Raw genomic sequence first — 15,044 nt, 5'->3', positions numbered from 1 at the left:
CTCAGTGTATACAAGGTGTTCCTCCAATTCATGCAGAAGGTGCTTGGGAAACACTGGGAGCCAACATTCCACTAAGCATAATTCTGTTGTCGTCAATTGCCAAACGGTCAAGGCAGTAATTTTGGCCTCCAAGGTTATGCTTTTAAAGTACAGAGAAAAAATGCCATTTCCTAGTCAATTTTTTCAGTATGCATTGATTCTGCCTGGTTGACATCAAATATAGGACGTCTCTGGAATTGGTAGGCATGCTGTTCAGGTGTACTTTGGCCCCTGGTTGCATTCTGAACATGCACACTATGGAAAAAAGTGAGAAAAGTCAAGTAGTGTTACATGTGCAGTGTGACAAATGATAGGTCCTGTAGCACTTCTGAATTGGCATGTAGTTAATGCTCTGCTCTTATTTAAATGCTTCAAATGTAGCAGATGTTTAAAAATTTACTTTCTGTTTAAAAATTTACTATGGAATCAATCTGTTCTGACAATGTTAGATTCATAGTTCAAAAACTTTCACCCCTTTTATCATCTTAAAGTAGCCATTACTCTGAAACTTTTCAATCTCTGGGTCTGGCTTAAAAAACAAAAAAGAAATTGAGCCTTATATTTAAGTTTTAATATTTTTGAAAGCTTTAAAGCTAATGGGTTGATCTATTTTTAAATTACAGAGCATGGAAAAATAGTGGGTGTATTCTTTTTCATGTTGAAGTCAGCTATTGTTTCTCTGCTCATAATTAAAAACTCACTTTTTTAGAATAGAAACTCAGATTAGTCCTAGGCATTGTGAGAAAATCTGTGAGCAAAACTATCTGCATGAAATTTCCTTAATACTGACTTTAGGCATGAACTCATTCAGAATCTGTAACCTTGTCTTCTCTTGTGACTCATATTAGGGGAGTTTGTCCCAACAGCCTGTAAATGGAGCTGGTAGCATCTGAACAGGCTGAAGAGCAGTTGTTGAAGTGAGTGGTACAAGCTCCAGAGACATGAGTACTATCTTTGAAACTTCAGAGATATGTGCTGCTGGTTAGGGCACTGCAGGCTGTAATACTCATGGAGAATTACAGTGAAATACAGGACTGAAAAAAGCTACGAGCAAGAGAGGTTCGTTTCGAAGTGAGGGTGCAATTTATAGTTTTTAAGGGGGAAAAAAAAAATATTTGGTCAGAACTGTAAGAGTATTTAGGGGCTTAACTCCCATTGATTTTCAGTAGGAGCTATATGACTAGATGTTTTGTGGGCCTGGTCAATTGTGATGAAGTTTGATGCATGTGATTTTAAAATTAATTATAGGATGTTGTGGTAGAGTTTTACTGAAACTCTATAAAGCTAGGAAATTTGCAGTTGAAATACAAATGTGGGCCAAATTCTGTTCCTACCATCCTGACCTTTCTGTATGGGTTAAAAGCTCTGGTTATCCTTGCATACGCCCTGGCTGGCAGCCAGAGAAGCAACTCTACCTTGTTCATATCTTACAGTTGTCAGATGCCAGCATCATGCATCCTTCACGTCAGAATCACAGATTTCACCTCCCTCCCTCCACCCTCTGCTCCTGGTACAACACCCAGATGTGGAACAGAGAGCCCTTTGTACTCTGTGCACATTATCCTCATACAGGCCATATACATAAAGATAGTTCATGCTCATTGAGGTCCAGATCACATTAGAAACATACCTGTTCTCTCTGTACACAAATTCGAATCACCTCAATACCACCTACATCCTTTCCAAACAGGTCTTGGAGAGTTGCCTGTAGTCCATATTCCCTGGAACTGTGTTTCACACACAGTTTGTCAAAGAGCTGTAATGGTAGTCAGAAGAAAGGGTAACCTGACTTTAGGTATTTATGAGGTGTTTTTTATTTGGGGGGGTGGCGGGTGAGCTGGATGCTGTGAGATGTAGGTTAGTGGCTGGCTTAAAGTTGTAGCATCTCAGGGTGCCCGTTTCCCAACAGAGCAGCATTTGGGCTTTGTGTCTCTCTTTCAATTAACATCAAGTAGCATATGGATTTACACTGCTCTGTAAAATCTATTTGTTGATGAATCTCCTATAACTTTTCTCTATTGGACCCTGAGGCTTCTTTTAAAAATTCTTTTCTTGCCACAGGTTTTTGGTTTATCAAAATTACCTTAATTTTCTCTCCAACTAGAAAAAAACAACCCAAACAATACCCTACTTGGTGTATTTATCCAGTTCCTTGCCTATCTGCCTTTTATGGACAGTTTAAAGATAATTAGATGAAAATCCCTTTCTTTTAAAAAATAATTTTACTCCTAAATTTCAAAGTCATAGTCTGAAGCTTGTAAGCATTTTGTTTTGTATGTGATTAAAACCACATTTGTTCATTGGGGTAGAAGAGAGGAAAACGCATGCTTTTCTGTCTTGGTACATAAAATAACAAAAGGCCAAATGTTCTTTGGTTCACTTACATGATTGTACCATAGTACACAAAAATGCCTGTCTGCATCAACATTGCTGTTTTGGACACTGAGTATCCTTTTGATTACAGGCCCAGTACTTTGCAGTCACTTGTATTGAAAAAAAAAAATCTATTGAAGAACCCTGTTAGTACATTATAACATTCTGTATTAAGTTTGGTTTTGTTTAAGACAAGAAAGCTCAAATCAGAATTATGTGCCAATTCTTATACGATCCCACTCATTTGGCAAAAGAATTGCATTAATTACATCTTGTTTTCTGTACTCTGTCATTACAGAAGAGAAAGCACATGCTGCACTTGTAAGGGGATGAAATAATTCACTCACATCTTTGAAGCCTTTACTGTATTTTTCCCTTTTCCTTTGAAAATAACGGTGGGCTGTAGAAGACTTTCTCTGGATGATAAATATGCTTTGCAAATGTACAACGGTGCTCAGAAGGCTGAGTAAAACAGACTTTTAAAAACTAGTAAATCTATCTGATAGAAACAAAGTACTTCTTCAAAGATTTTCCCCGAAGTATTGTTTTAGCCATAGTTTTACCTGTTTTTGTTGTTACATTCATTTAATATTACTGTTAGATGCTTCTTCCCCTATGAGATGATTTTTATAAGATGAACTGATTTCACTTACGGAAGATGTGGTTGCTGACTGGTTTTGGATCCTTTTTAGGGCTGTGATCTGTGAGATGTTGCATGTCCTTTCTTGTAAGACTGCATTTCACTGAAGTGATCTGGGGTTCACATGAAAACTAATGTCCAGGGAAAATCACTCCTGTCAAGAGAATAAAGCATAAAGAACGTTCAGAGCACGTCTATAGGAAAACTCTGTAAGATGGACAGATCTCTTTCAATAACTCTGTCTGAACTAGCACCTCTTCCTGAAGAATACTGATTTAAAATTAATGAGAGTATTTAAAGAATTTCAGCTGCCAAAAACGTGATAACCTACACAATGCGTGAAAGCCTGCCTTCACGTTTTGCTTCTGTTCATAGTCTATATATCTAAAAAATAACAGTTTACATGTATTTTTATGCCAAAAACATTTTTTTTAACTGGGGAGAAAGCAAAGTGAAAACCTGTGTTTCGGATTTCAGAAGCGGACTGCAAAACAATCAATATCCCTTTTGCTCATTAGATGCTTTGTAACTAAGTTGTTCCACTGCTTATTGCACTCTAAAACCCCTTTTTACTGTTGATTTGCATTGACATCCTACAGCTTTATTTTAGAAAAGTGCTCAGCTTGCTTATATGCTTCAGTCATATCAACTGTATATAAATTCTTCCTTGGAACTAAATAATCCTGGTTAGTGATCAAGTGAAACAATATTAAATGTATTTCTAAGGGGAAAAGCTAGCGCTTTGCGTAAGTCAGATTGATGAGAAGTTCAACCTAGTAATTTTAAACGCTGCTGCATTTGTAGCAGTGTGTTTGAGGACTCTTGCAAGCCTGAAGTGTATTATTTTCAAACTCTTTAATTTTATCACCATTCCAGAGAGTACACAATTATCTCTTCCAGACCAGGTTATTTGGGAATTAAAGCCTTTTAGAATATGCTTAGCAAAAATGATCCAAGTTAGATCTAGCTTGCAGGGTGAGTCCTGCTTGCAGATATCAAACTGGGAAGTACAGGTTTGGCATGTTATGAGGGGGGTTGTTGTAATGCTAGTTAAGAACTGCATTACCTGAGATTGAGGTATCTGGGACTTTTCAAAGAAACACAGATTTTTATTTTTATAAGTGGCCTTTTAAATTTGTTTTTGTGGGTGAAAGCCCTAGAAGCTTTTTATGGTGATCTCACCTCTCTTTAGTTCTCAAATGCTTCCATTGCCTTTTTTTTTTTTTTTTTGGTATTTTTTAAATACACAGCAAGTGCCCTGTACAAATATGACCCATTGATGTTGGTAGCAAACATCTCCTGTTTTCAGTTGGAATATAGTTTATATCATGATTCTCTTCGCTGGATAAATTCTTTGTTTCTAGCACCCTACCTGTACTGTTAGTCTTGATGGATGAACTCTGAAAACAATGAACTTTGCCATGATCTCAATAAATGGTGTAGCCATAGGGATTCTTTCAGACAGATGAGGATCAGGTGTGGTAGATGCAGGTAGGAGGTATACAGATAAACACTCACACAAAAAAGGACTCCTTCCTAAGACTTGACCTCTCTTCCTCACACACTTCTCTACAAAATAGTATGTTTCTTGCCTTAAAAGAATAGTAAGTACTGGTGGGAAGACAGAGTCTGCTGGAAAGGCAGTTAACCATTAAACAAGGGCCCTGGATAGACAGCAGATCTACCAAATTGCTACTAAATATTTATTACATACTATGTACTTATTAAATTGCTAAAAATTTGCATCAGAATTAGCAGCTAGCTGAGAACTTCTGCTTATAAGAGGGACCTACATGGAAATATATTAAGTAATAAGGTAAATGCTTGTCATTGTCATGCCTTGCCAGGGATTTTGGGCCTTTGAATATTAGGACTAAGGAAGAATGTGGAAACTTGGTCAAAAAGTATAGACCAGTTCTCAGGAAAGGAAAAGGCCCTTCCCGAGTTAGCTTGAATTAAGCTGATACATAGGGAGATGCAGCTCTGGTAAATAAGGGATTTGCAGGGCACTGTGAGTCACAATACCTGTTAAGGGCACTTGGGCCAAGTCTACCTACAGCGAACCTTTCTTCTTCATCAGAATGAAAGCTTTATTGTTTACCCCTAGGCTGTTAGATATCCTCACCTTTCCATACGTAGAGGGCTGTGCCTTTTCTAAAAAGAGAGACAAAAAATAATGCGCCTCTTTCCCATGAAGTATGTCCCGCCGGTCATCACTTCCTTGTTGCTGTCTTGGTCCCAAGCATGGCAGTGTATAATACTGGCTAGTGATGTTTTACTTTTGTCCTGCTTTTTGCATTGTCACTCACATATTCCTTAGTGTACATCATCAGACTAGGTGCCATTCCTCACCTCTGTTTCTGTTTGTCCTCTAATGCTTCCAAAAATCTCTTGTACTGACTTACAAAAACAGCTGGAACTGCAACGTTACTCCATTTTAAGCTCTGAATTGTGTTAGCCATTACATTGGTTCCACATGCTGCTTGGGTGGAGACATCAGTTAAAATTCCCAACACGGCCAGTCAGGCCAGGAATTGCAGCTCTGTGTAAGTGGTGGTGACTTTTTAATTCTCGATTGCGTTATGCTAGAAAAGAGGATTGTTCCCAGAGCAATTTACCAAGAGGGGAAACATGGAAATATTGTTCAAGGATGACCTTCCATCCCAGTGATCTATTTGGCTGGCATCTGTTATTGCTCAGCTTCTCCGTCATGGGTTTTGCAGTAGTCTAGTGCTTTGTCATCGCTACTAAGTGGAAAACTCCTGAGCTCACTAAACAGTTTGTGAGAGGTTTGGGTAATGGCAGATAGATTTATGAATGTAACTGCAAAACAAAGTATTCATCAAGGTTACCTGAAATAAACATGAGTCCTGTTTGAGCAGACTTTAAATGCATTGATTCTAAAAATTCCTTCAATCTAAAGTGCTATTCCTGAGCCCAAAACCCTGAGATAGACAGGAGAGAGGAAAAAGAAGGCAATTACTTTGCACCACTCCAGCATGGGAGCAGGAAAAGTGTTGCGATTGTCTCCAAGAGAGAGGCAGTGCTGTAATCCTGTTTCATTTTCGTACGCAGAACTTGAAAAGATTTTTCCTAGAAGTGTGTAATGGGACTGTCAGAAAACAGACCACTCCCCTTCCCAGTAGTTTCCTGCTGAAGTCATTTAAGGCCTCTCACAGCTTTCATCTGTGTAGGCACTGAGAACTCATGGGCCAAGATTTTTTTTTTAAATGGAATACAAGCAAAAATGAAGCGCTTTAAAAAAAGTCATTAGGAAAGAAAGTTGGAAGTTTCTCTGCGTGTGAAGCTGGCTCACCACTTAACCAGTTTCTCATTTCCGTTCTGTTTCCATCAATCCCAGTGAAGGGTATCTAGGTGTTTTTCTTGTTTTAGGTACTGCTAAAAGCATGTATGTGAGCTGCCCAAAGGGGTGGAGAGAGAAGTTGTTCCTTACTTCACTTCTGGGACTGTCTGTTCAGGGCTTTACACAGGAGGTGACTTGGAAAGGCTTGTGAATTCCATTTACTGTGCACTCAGACCTGATGATTGCAGTAGGCTGAACATATAAAACCTGCTCTGCAGGCAACAGCCCTAGCGCAGTAGCTATTTAAAAAAAAAAATTCCCTTTGTGGAGCTGGCAGATAGCCTGCATTCACAAACATGGGAATTTTTGGTGGTGTATATGCCATGTTTAACACAAATGAAGGAGGCAACGTGCTTTTAAAAGAAGCCATTACTACCCTGAATAAATGGATGCTACTCAGCATGCATTTTCTGGTTGGACTGAATTCAAGCCTCCCATTCTGAAATGGATAGCTTTTTTGGATTGCATTCACTTGTCTCTCAGACAAATCTGTAGTGTGGATTTGTTCCTTAGATGAATGATACACATTTCATCCGGTTTCTATCAAGTTGAACTCTGCCTGGCACAGGAATGATAAATGTTTTTTTCTTTCTCCTTCTGTTTAGAAGACCATGTTGTACTGTGAAAGATGGACTTCATTCCCAAGACAGATGAACTGCATTCAGAGGTGGATTTACTGATACATGTTTGTAACGCTACAGCAGTGCCGTAGGCACCTCATCAGACAGATGTATACTGTGGTAGTATTGAACCTTAGTCACATTCCACATATCAGCTCTTTTATAAAGCTTTAATTGGAAGTTATATGTCCTTAAAGCCTAGAGGAGTCTTCTCTATAGAGAGTGAATTTTCCTATTTTCTTTTACTATAAGTCTTTGGGGGTAGTGATGTATATACAAGTGTTTCAGGCTTGGAGCGTGAAGAACTTCATTAATTTAGCTAGCCATTATAAATTACATAGGCATTTAAGAAAAGAAAATGCTAGTATTTTAAGTAGGCCACCAGCATGCTATGAATGCAATGCACTGTATTGATATGACATTTGAAGTGTGTATTTGCAGTTGCTATGAAATTATGCATACCTGATGTGTAATTTTTTGATGTTTCCTTGATCCAGTAGATAGGGAAGCTCGATGAGATGAGTAGAGCCTAAAGAACAACTTCATGACTGCTTTGAGTTAAACTCCCGATCAGGTCCCAGGATCAAATTTGGGACTGATGAGCTAACTGGCATACTCGCAGAAAACTCGAGTTTGCTCCAAGCATCTGACCCTTATCCTGCAGTGTTAGCAGGCTCTGAGCATTACCTGTCCCCGTCACCTCCTTGTGTCCCATCTGCCCTTGTGATGAGACCATATGTTTGAGGCTAGACAGACAAGATCTCATGTGGCCTTTCTGATAAGACCTGACATGGCATGATGCGAGGACACATGGCACTTGTAGACAGCCTAGATTCAGGTTGTCTGCAAGGACCATCTGGAAAGGTGAAGTTGGGTTGTGTCTCAAAACCTGTTCTAGGAGTGGCCATCTCAGGTACAATTTAAGCAAACCCCCAGGGCTACAGCTATGGTCCTGTTTGTGCTGAAAACTTACCCAGCCTTTCCTAAGGCTTTAGATCCTTACCTACTTGGTAAGGTATTTTTGTTTGTCTTGTTACTGGCATTCTTCTTGTTGCTTAACTACAGTGTCGACAAAAGTTGTCATAACTGAAAACAAGATTTGAACTGAATCCAAAGACTGTGGAGTCGGTGCAGCTGTGTGATGGGGAGGAGCTGGTACATGCTTTCAAAGATTTGAAACTATTAAGCATATATTCAGGGAAATGGCATCTGAAATGCTTTTATTTATGGTGGTAACTGGTGTTTTTCACCAAGTACAGCTTTGATGCTTATTATAACTTCTTGTATCAAGAGTCTAAGACTGGCCGACCCTACTTCTGTGAGTTAGCAATGGTAATTAGAGATGCCTGGTCTATTTTATTGTGTTACATACATACACTAGTATACGATGATAATAGGAAGCATGTCATTCAGAAGCCATTCTGCCAAAATCTGTCTGCTGTTTGGCCCCGTGTGTAACGGATGGCACCAGTCACCACAAGTCACCGATGGTGAGCTAATGACTAGTCACCACTAGCCACCACCTAGTCTTAGTGCAGCAGCATTTTTATACAGAATCCCTGTCTGAGTGTGAGAGCCCTTCTACGAAGGAGCAGCACACAGCTGGCTGAGTATCTGAGACATGCAACATACAGAGGTGGCAAAAACCTATACAGGCAGTATAAGCCTTCCTTCCTAAAAATAAAACAGTTAGAGTTGCTGGCAGAAAGTGATAAGTGTCAGTGGCTGTTTAGATTAGGGAAGGACTGGGTGTGTTCAGCGAGGGGGATAGTATTTGTTTAGGTTTTCCCTCATGGGACTAGTTTAGTATTTCAAGAACATTTGGAAACGTTTTTTTTTCCCCCCCAGTGGGCGAAGATGTGAACAGGACAGAGCATATGGATCTGAGAGAATAAGACTTAACAATGCTTCAGAAAAAGCAACTGCATATCCTATAATGCTAGCTTTATTTCTGGGTGCCTGTATAGACTCTCTCAGTATTTGTTCGCTGACTTTTCTTTCAGCTTAAAATACACAAGAAGATGCCTGTTTCAGCCTGTTGGGACTGACAAAATACTAAAGATAAACAAAACTGCAGAGCGAAATGGAGCTGCAACCCGTCCTGTACGGGGAGTCCCTATGTGTGCTGTATCAGTGGGAACAGCTGGGATCTGCTACTGACAACTCTACTAAACCCACGTTTTTTTCCATCTGTCTGACTGTATGCTTAGTGTGCATGCCCTGTCCAGCAAAAGGGAGAGCTGAGACTTGTCTCCTTTTTATTCACTGTCTGTGGGAAGGTTATTTAGAGCAGCATTGTCTGAGTCATTTTGTCACAAGCTAGTTCAAAAGGCATATGCTGTATGTAAAACTGCTCCAAGAAGATGAGGAGCAGCCACAAAGGGACACACTCGTACAAATCACTATTCATAGATCTTGAAACATAAAAACACATAGCTCTGAAAGAAAAGGCCAGGACCCCAAAAATAATTGGCCAGGGTAATGGAAATTGTTAAAAGAATGAATGGGAGCAGCCACAAGCATTGCCAAAATCATTAGGGTCATCAACCTGAAAAATGAGCCTGGCGGCAGCAGTACAGCCACATGGCCAAACAAGACTTATTGGTAGCCCATCCATTTGCCTGATTGGAATCTCATCCACCCACCAGTTCAGGGAGAGGCTCCAGAGAGACCCCCAAAGGGGCTCCCAAAATCACAGGCCCTGAGCTCTTCGGTCTGTGAGAAGGACTAAGCCTCCTCAGCGGTTAGACAACCACCGATGAAGCCATAGGTTCAGTGGAGGCCTATGTGCAAACTTTGCATCGTGATGTTAAAACAGATTAACAGATCCTGTATTCCATGTGGCTGGGCTGAAATGCTGTGTATGCTGCCAGTATGGCTAAATGCTTGTCAGCAATTAAGGACCCCAGGAGGTCTCATTGATGTACAGGCTTGTGTAGCTCACCTTGCAACGTAAGTTTTCCCAGCAGAATATGATTGCCGTAATATGGAAGGGAGCTTTGCTCTACACATGCAAAGTACCCTTATCTCTCAAGTGGCCTGACTAACATAATTAGATTAAACTAAGAGGAATTGGGCCTAACCTTGTCTCTAGCTTGGATTTTCCTACTCCTTTTCAAACCTAGAGAAAGGACTTCGAGCCCAAAAGCCTGCCTGTTCTTTCCAATTATATTAATTGGCCTAATAAAAATTTTATGTGTATGTTCTCTTCCTACAATCTCTGCTTCTCTCTTGCTACAATACAATTATTAGTTCCATCCTGGAATGACTGGCATGTATGTAAATCGGAATAAAGAGATCTGATCTGAACTGTTAACAAAGTTAAAGAAAAAGCGAAAGCTGCTGCGCGTTAGTGTAAGAGCCCTTAGCCAGCTGACTGAGGAAGGAACCCCCTCCCCAGCAACTGAGCATTAGGGTTGGGAGCCTGAAGTCAGTGTCACAGAGAGGATATGGGAGCACAGAGAGCACACTTTCTCATAACTCAGTCCATGGCTATCACTGTAATGGAATTTGCAGCTTTTTGTGACCAGCTCTGCTCCTCAGACCAGCATTAGGAACAGCGCTTGTCTCCTATGGTGTGGAAACAAACCTGGTTCTACTTTCCAGGTAGAACTCAAGGAGACTAGAAGGTGTCTTGGAGTCATAATACAAAAATCACTAGTTCACACTGACATAAGCCAATTTGATGGAGGAATTTCAGAGTAAGGAACAGGTGAAGGAAATGCAATAAACACAGAAAAATGAAGCTTCTACTTCTCAACATGTCTTTTTATGATGAGATTAAGGGCAGAGTTTAAGCTTAAGAAGGCAGAGATGGAAATAAATAGTGAAAATGTTGCTTGCTTTGTTTTTTTTCACTTTTGTAACAGCTACTGTTTTTGAGTTCTGCTGAAAGTTGTCATTAATGTGGCACTATTTTTAATACAGTTAAAAGTCAAATCCAGGTAGTTACCATAATATTAAGTTATCCTCCCCACAATTCAACAGTCCTCTTAAAGAGACAACTTTCTCCATAAAGCATCTGCTTTATTTTTAGACAAAACTGTGGCTATTTAATGTCTAGCTCATTTTAAAAACTACTAGCGAGGTAGAATATATAGACACTGACATTACAGCAAAACCCACTATTTTTCTTTATTTGTAACCTTTTCTGTGATACTAATATTGCAATTTCTTGTTTACACTGACCAGCATCCTGATAACCAACGGCAAAGACTTGATGTAGTAACAACAAACACTAAAATAGTCGAAACTGTCCTAGATGTCCTTTGAAAATACATCAGCACTATAAAGTGAGGTGTGTGTCAGCTGCGTTAGCAAAGTAAAGGTGCCAGAGACTGCTTCTTGCTTCCTCTCCTATTTAAGAAAACCTTTAAAAGACAAACAAACCTCCCCTTCAGCATGGAACTGAAATGTACTACAGAATGATTCACACCAAATAAATAAATGCTTTTCAGTTGCAATCATTCCCTATTGAGTTGAAGTGGTATTACGCTGTTTTAATCTCATCAGTTCCAGAAGGCACGCACAAATGAAAAGAGGTAATTTTAACACGTTAGGAGGGGGATCTGCAGCTTGCACAGAGCATCCAGCCAAAGGAACAGGAATAATTTTACAATGACTGAACTCAAATCTATGCCAGTTTACAACTTCCACTACAATTAATTTCATTTCTCGACTTCATTCCTGAAAAATTAACCCCACATGATAACCCCCCTGCATTTCATCTGTCTGCAGTTTCCACAGTATTTGCCGCTGAAGAACTGAAAACACTTATAACCCTTTTCCAGTTTGATCTGATTGCCACTACGGCTCCTACCCACCTGCACAGGGAAATTCAACTTTTACTCCCATCTGCAACACCAATCCACCTTAAAGGGTATCAATGAGCATATGCAACAGAACCTCTGAAATGGTCATTTTGAGCACAAATGCATGCACAGGAATACTCCCCCACCTAATGCTGAAACACAACCGCCTCTTTGGTGAGCAGCATAAGTAATATGACAGCTTGTAGCAACACTAATTGTCATCTACTTAGCCTAGAGCAAAAATTGAAGCAGTGGGAAAGTGCAACATTTGAATCGGCATTTGTTGGGGAAACATTTCTCTTGTGACATAGAAACCTTATTGACTGCAAATATCCAGAACTTTGATAGTACTGTCCTTAAAGCTGGTAAATTCAGCAAAAAGTACTTCAACACTGTGATTAGGACAGAGATTTTTTTAATAGCTGGAGTGAGCTGGCCACATGAGAATGCCCATTGTTCCTGCTGATAGTACCTGTGCACTTCTGGGAAGATTTCTTCGTATAAAACACCAGATTACTTCTCTGAAAATTTTCCATGTGTACAACAGGAAGCTCCAGTCCTGCAAATATATATATTCTGATGAGACTGTAGTCTGAGATGGTGCAACAGACATGACACTAATGTGTCACAGTTTCTATGTTTCTATGAATGAATCTCTCACTCTTTAGACTCAGCTCTGTAGTGAAAACACTTTGTTTGAGGTCTAAATTTGTTCTTTCCTTTCATTCTTTAATATTCCTGGAGAGGTGAGGTCTGATACTCCTGTTCATGTGGAATGGCGTCTAATTTCCTCAAATGCCCTATTGATTTGAACAGGATCATTTGGTTTCAGATATACCATGCAGACATTACAGTTAGCATTTCTGAGGTTTGTCTGTGCTGACAATTCTGCCAAGGAGTTTGCTCATTAAAACAGTGGTGAAAAGCAAATCTAGGTGAGACCTGAATGCATTTGAATTAAGTTTTTTGATGTGCTTAAATAACAAAATGAAAAAAAGTAGATTATTTTCCTGTATTATTGTTAATATCACAAGGGTGTATTTCTAACATTATTTAAAGTTCAGTTTTTCATTGGGTTTGGGATCTACGGAAAGTCTTTCCTTAGTGAAGAGAAACAAACAAAAAAAGATCTCTATTTTCCCAGTGGTGGTCATTACTGATGCAGACTTGCTGTCAAATTGCCACCACGCTGCAGAAAGATATACAAATCAAAAGTCTTCACATACTGGAAATTTAACAATATAACAAGCAGAATATACAATTCCTATAGCTAAGAACAGAGAGTAGGCACCAAAAAAATGGAAATATCTTGTCAGTTTGCATTTTTTAATATAATTTAAGAAATTTAAGAACGTTGTCTTGAAATATTATTCATATATACTGTCAGATTATCTGAATTTAGTTCTACCACCATAGCTGCCTTCTGCTTGGAAAAAATACATGTTAAACCATTGTAATTATCTACATTTCGTTTTTTGATTGGAAAACTGCATGGAATTAGTTGCAATTATAAAATTTCAGATCAAACTGCTTAAAATTTAATTCTGTAAAATTAGCGATGTTGAAAAGTCTAAACAGATCAGTTTTCATAGTAGCCAATTGCTCACTAGTAAATATGCTCCACCTCTCTACTAGGAAGCAGCAGATGAATTCTTGCAATTCTCTTTGTAATTCTGATCCAAGCCCTTCTGAAGCCAGTGGAAAGATTTATATTAAGACAGCTTATTAGGACTTAATTTTACATGTATTTGTCTCACTGAGATGAGTGCTTATTTCATCTTGTTATTTCAAGGCTTCCAATCTCAACTCTACAGTCTGTAAAGAGTTGTTTTTTTTTCTCAAATCTGAGATAGTATATTAAAGAGAGCGCTACTGGATAGCAACAGACATTTGTTACTGGTGCACGGCAAGATTCCAAACTGTATCAATTCTAAGAATACACTTTTAATAAATTTTGAGATAACAAATCATACTGACCACAAAAAATGTCCTCAGGTGACGCCAATAATGAAGGAGAGTCGCTTTTGACAGGCAATTCTTGCTCTTGCAGGTGTGCTCTCACAAGGCTGGGAAAGTCTTTATTTTTGGGGGTTTCCATGGTAATGTTGGCAGTCCTAAATGGAAACAAAAATATTTAAAAGGAGATGTTAAAAAAAAGTGTGATTTAAATGTGACTGAAGTTTGTATTTTTCTAAGAGTAGAAAGCAGAAATGTTGTTGTACATGGTTTCAAAAATTCTATCTAAATTAAATCCAAATACAAATTTTGGGCACATTTTTACAAACTGTTGTGGGTTTGGCATCATAAAACACAGTTTCAGGAAGGCCTTTTAAGAATCGGCAAACACAAAGTGACTCCTTTCATGTTTTGTTTTCTGAAATAGGCAGCCGTTTTCTACAACTTGAATTTCCATACAATCAAAATAATTTTTGCAAGGATGAAAGTGGCTGCTGCCAAAAGTATATAACACAAAAATCCAAGCAGGTTTCATTTATTTTAGAAATAGCCTTTAAACACTTTGAATGCTTAAAATGAAACTTACACCACCATCTTAAAATGAAGTTGTCTGCAACACTGAAGAGAGATTTTTAGATTTACTTTTTTCTCCTGAAAAATGAAATCTTGTAAGACATTGCATGTGCGTTGCAGCAGGACAGTTCCTTCAGCACGTGCTCCCTGCTGTGCCTTGCCAGCTGCCAGCAAAGCAGGGCACAGGCCGCTGCAACTCAGCCTTCATTACGTGTTTCGGGAGAAAGGGTCTAAATGGCCTCTGGAGCTATAGCGGGCACAGAGCACTGGCTGGTTTTGTACAGTCCCCGCTAGAGCAGGAGCCAAACTGATGGAGACAACAATGCAAACGCGAGCGCAGGCCTGACACTGCCTTAGCAGGCCCATGGAGGTGGCACAGATCCCCAGAGACCTTGGGAAAAGACGAGGGGAAGCCACCTCCTTTCTGCTCACCACAGGCTGGGAAGAAGGCCTGAGGCAGGGAAATGTCGTGTGTGCCTTCCCCTTTGCTTGCTTTTGCTTCAAGTAGAAGACAAGCCATCAGATGGCCCAGCGCTAAGGCAGCTTCAGGGACCTGCTGGCAGTGCTATTTATACACTGTGGTTGAAAAATAGCACTTGAAAGTGCCTCTGTTGTAAGGTCCTGCCTGACAAAAAACAATTCCGCATCTGCGAAAATTTCCAAAAATT

This window comes from Nyctibius grandis, chromosome 11 (genome assembly GCF_013368605.1).
Source record: "Nyctibius grandis isolate bNycGra1 chromosome 11, bNycGra1.pri, whole genome shotgun sequence".
Lineage (NCBI taxonomy): Eukaryota > Metazoa > Chordata > Aves > Nyctibiiformes > Nyctibiidae > Nyctibius > Nyctibius grandis.
This window is presented reverse-complemented; position numbering follows the sequence as displayed.